Genomic DNA, 5,010 nt, shown 5'->3' with positions numbered 1-5,010 from the left:
TCGCTATTCAATGAGTGTCCATTAAAAACCATACCACAAAAGTTTAACTATTTTATAATAAAAGACAATGATTATAAAAACACAATTCATGACGGAAAAAGGTTGAGAGTGGGTGAAGGAACAAGATATAAACACGATTGAACAAAAATTGAAGAAAAGTGAAAAAACTTGAGTTTTGAGTGAAAGAAGGTGAAGCCATTTTACAGTAATATGCCTGTCGTGATTCTTATAAAAACATTGTTCTAAATACTATAATAAAGGTCCAATCAAATCGAAAGTTCTATTTGAACCGATATCGACATTCACAACAAGATTTTATAACAATATATGAAAATATACTCTTAATTCAAAGTATACTCCTCCCCAACTCATATACTAACGGTATGAAATGAAAACCCAAAATATGAAATAGAGGGGATCGAGTTAAGCACATTAGAACAGTTCAAATCCTTAAGTTTTACCCTGAAATGTAACCGTTCGTATGGCACACAAATGGGAACACAAGGTCGTATGATACACAAGCAGTAGGGTGATGCGTAAGGTGAAGGATTGCATTAGGCAAAGATTCTTTCACAAGGAGGAGGGAGTTGGAAAGGTAGAGTAAGGATATTAAGAAAAGACTCGTCAAAACTTTGATATGGAGCGTGGCTATGTACGGCGTGGAAACATGGCCATTGAAGCAGGAGGATAGGCGTAGACTGGAGGCTTTTGAAATGTGGGTGCGGAGAAGAATGGAGAAGGTGAAATGGACAGAGAAGAAAACAAATGAAGAAGTACTGGTATGGTGGGGAATGTTGGGAGAAATCATGAGTAGGCAGGAAAAAATGGATAAAAAGCATGTTGATTGGTAGTGGAATGTTGAAGACTGTGATTGAGGGAAGAATGTTAGGCAAACTAGAAAAGAATAGGAATAGGTTAGGGATGTTGCATTGAATGAAGGGAGGAACGTAATATTCGGAGATGAGGAGGGGAAACCCCATTGGTATTTGTGTCCATCCAAAACCTACCTTAACCGGTAAATTAGCTAATATATATATATATATATATATATATATATATATATATATATATATATATATATATAATAATTCAAACGAATTTCTGGACTAATACTTTTGTGCGAATGGCTGGTGCCCTAGCAGCCACTCACACTCGCTCTTCCTGTAGCTTGAAGGGTATTGTGTAGATGCAGATATCTGGAGGGAATATCTTCAAAGCCGGTAAACAGATGACGCAAAAGGGTGTGATGATAGCAATGATGGGGGAAAGAAAATGACAGCGGAAGAAAGAGAACCGTTTCCGCATGAAGACGTCAATACAGAAGGAAAGGAGGCGCGGGTGGGCCAACAGGCAAGGAAAAGTCGGCTCAATGTGAAGAGGGAAAAGCAGCAGCGGCGGTGAATGAAATAAAAGGAACTCGGCGTCGGGAGATCCCTGAATCCCCCGAGGGGGGAATGGAACTGAGCTCTCGATAATTCGTTCTCGCTATCGGTGGAAATTGAAGAGAGAGAGGGAGAGCGTGAATAAAAGTTTGAAGGAAAGGCGGAAGAGAATGCGAGGAAGAACTGGTAGACAAAGAAAAGACGTTAAGTGTTAAAGACTGCAGACCGATTCAACTTTTTGGGAGGTAATGGAAGCTTTCCCAGGATTGATCGCATTCTACTCCTTCGCAAGAGGTTGTATATAGCGCACAAGTCTGAATTGTCTTTATCCAAATAACGTTCCTCAAGGAATTAACAACAGCAAAGGAAGGATATAAGAAAAGAGATTATCGCTGTGGTATGCAGACACGCAGAAAACCTTGACGTCCGACGTTTCTTTCGGTCAACAGATTATAGCGAAATGATGAATAACAACCAATGAAGTAAAAGATATGTACATACCTGAGGATTACGCCGATGCGTTGAAACTAGTCGTACCTGATAAAATTGGTGGAAAGGTACATTGTGTGTTTTTATTATTTCAGCGATAATGGATTTCCACAAATTTAAACCTGGAAACGTAGATTACATCAAGAAAAAGTTGTACGTAGGTTGTTTTATGAGGTAATCAGAAACAGCTGATGTTAAAGAATTGCTATAGAATACCCGAAAGTTAATGTCACACTAAGCAGAGACAGGTTTGCAAACCAGCGAGAGAAATTTCAACGTCCTGTGTCCCCCAGTAACTACAAATTCAGCAACCGCTAATTGTGCTAATAACACTCAATCAACCACTAGCAAGAACAACAAAAAATCACGCTTTAACCCTTTAATGTGGCTAGCCTGATATGGAATCCCAACCTGCCTCACACCCTGTCAGGGAATAGACGGTTGCCATTTAACTATAGATTAATAAAATATACTGTAGCAGTCCCTTAAAAATACGAGGTTAGTACTAAGGTCACACTCATTTCATCGTTTCCAATACCTAAAAAGATGTCATTTATTTTGCAATGAAAATGTATCTTCTATTTTTCCATTATTTAATGCCAATCGGAAATCGGAATCGAAATATACAGATATGTATTAGGACGTCACAATAAGATGCAAAAATATTAATAGAGGACACGTGAGAGGACACTCACATTTGAGAAAGTTTACTCTGAGGTCTTCTTCAGGCCAGCTGATACTTTCTTTAATGTGTGTCCTTTTACGTGTTATCTGTTTATAATATTGTAATATATTACGATAGCCAAATCTTTTACAGCTCCAACATCATCGAAGTGCATATGTATATGCATAGAATAATTATTATTATTAAGTAATATACCGGTTTTCGAGAGACACAACTTCAAAATTAATGTTTTGTTTCTCCTAAGAAAACACAACCCAACACCCTACTCTACCACAATTTCCTCTTCATCTCTGAGTACTTCCTTCCTTCCTTTAATTCCGTCCAACATTCCTATCCTGTTCCTGCCCTTTCCTCGTTTGCGTAACATCCCCACCCCCCCAGCGTCCCATTGACAAACAATATGCTTTGCATCATTTTTCCCTGGCTCCTTATAATTTCTCCCAGCAAACCCCTCTCTTCGCCCACCATCCAAGTACTTCCTCGTTTGTTTTCTTCTCTGTCCATTTCACCTTCTCCATTCTTCTCCACACCCACATTTCAAAAGCCTCGAGTCTACCTCTATCCTCCTGCTTCAATGACCACGTTTCCGCGCCGTACATAGCTACGCTCCATGTCAAAGTTTTGACGAGTCTTTTCTTAATATCCTTACTCAACGTCCCCGTCATCAATTCCCTCCTCCTTGTGAAAGCCTCTTTGCCTAGCGCAATTCTTCTCCTTACGTCCTTACTACTTTGACCGTGTTGGTCCAAAACACTACCGAGATACGTAAACCGTTCTACCTGCTCTAGTTTTTGCCCTCCTATTCTAATGTTTAGATTAGCCTTTTTCTTTCTAGAAAATCGCATAACCTTTGTTTAATTCACATTTTAGTGAATTATAAATTCAGTGTTATAGCTTCGGGATGAGATTAATTAAAAATAAATAAATAAATAAATAAATAAATAAATAAATAAATAAATAAATAAATAAATAAATAAATAAATAAATAAATAAATAAATAAATAAATAAATAAATAAATAAATAAATAAATAAATAAATAAATAAATAAATAAATAAATAAATAAATAAATAAATAAATAAATAAATAAATAAATAAATAAATAAATAAATAAATAAATAAATAAATAAATAAATAAATAAATAAATAAATAAATAAATAAATAAATAAACAAATAAATAAATTCATAAATAAGTAAATGTATTTATTTATTTATTTATTGAATGCTTAAAATTCTTTTGGCCGCCACTGCTCTGTGACTGACCTAAAGGCGAAATCTCGGTAGCTCCAATTAATGATTTTAATTTCAGAGTATTACTTCACCGCCTACATTATTCTCCCTCCCATTCCGTCCCCTTGCTTTTTTTGGGGACCGCGGGGTGATGAGAAGGGGGAGGAACCAACTCCACAACGCTTGGTGGTGGGAGAGGGGGGGGGGACCTTTAAAAGGATGGAAAGTTGGTTGGGGGAAGGGGAGGGTGAATGAGCATGTCGGCCACAAACCGCACGCAAAACAAACGAATATCCGTAAGGTAAAAGGCGAAGTGGGTGGAGGAGCTGACGGGGTGGGAAGGGAGAGAGGGGGACGAAGGGGGGGGGGGTTGGAAGGCCTCCATTTTTCCCGACTACAGGAAGAAAGAGAAAGGGATATGCCGTGATTACCTAGACGGGAATGAATGAATGAGAAAAGAGGTAGGGTCGAAGAGGAGGTAAACACGGAGGCTGGGCGTGGATGAGCTGGGGAGGAAGGACTGCCTGGGTAATGGTTTGGAAAGATATATACAGGTATGTATTTTTTTGTCATTTACTTGGAAGTAGATACAAGGAAAAGGGATAGGAACACATATAAAGGACGAACTCAGGATAATATTACTTGTTCGCCAAATGGCGGGGTTTCGTATTTGTATGTTTATATATCTAAATATACATGCACACAAATATATATCTAAATATATATATATAGAAATATATATAATATATATACAGGGTTCGTCCGGAAAATAAGTGTACTGATTTTTTCCCGCCGCTCCAGACGCGCCCAGCACCGCTCTGACGGGCTGCGATTGGAGGGGGGTATGTTGGCAACCGACGCTGAAAAAGGCAGTCGGCTCTGAGCTGTGGTGTAGTGAGGAGCTCTGTTAACGCGAACCTCCACGCTCGACCCACGTCACGGAACGCGATGCCGAAGTTTTTGGAGCAGCGTTATTCCATCAAATTTGCGGTAAAGCTTGGGAAATCGTCTATCGAAACTGTCGGTATGATTAACCAGGCTTACGGGGAGTCAGCCATGTCCAGAAACATGATCTTTCGGTGGCACAAGATGTTCGTGGAGGGCAGAGAAGAGGTCGACGACGAACCACGGCCTGGACGCCCATCAACGACACTCACCGACGAAAATGTGCGAAAAGTTCGCGATGTACTGAACTCTGATCGTCGTCTTAGTGTTCGGATGATA

This window comes from Hetaerina americana, unplaced genomic scaffold, assembly GCF_022747635.1.
Source record: "Hetaerina americana unplaced genomic scaffold, ioHetAmer1.1.p SCAF_1225, whole genome shotgun sequence".
Classification (NCBI taxonomy): Eukaryota; Metazoa; Arthropoda; class Insecta; order Odonata; family Calopterygidae; genus Hetaerina; species Hetaerina americana.
This window is presented reverse-complemented; position numbering follows the sequence as displayed.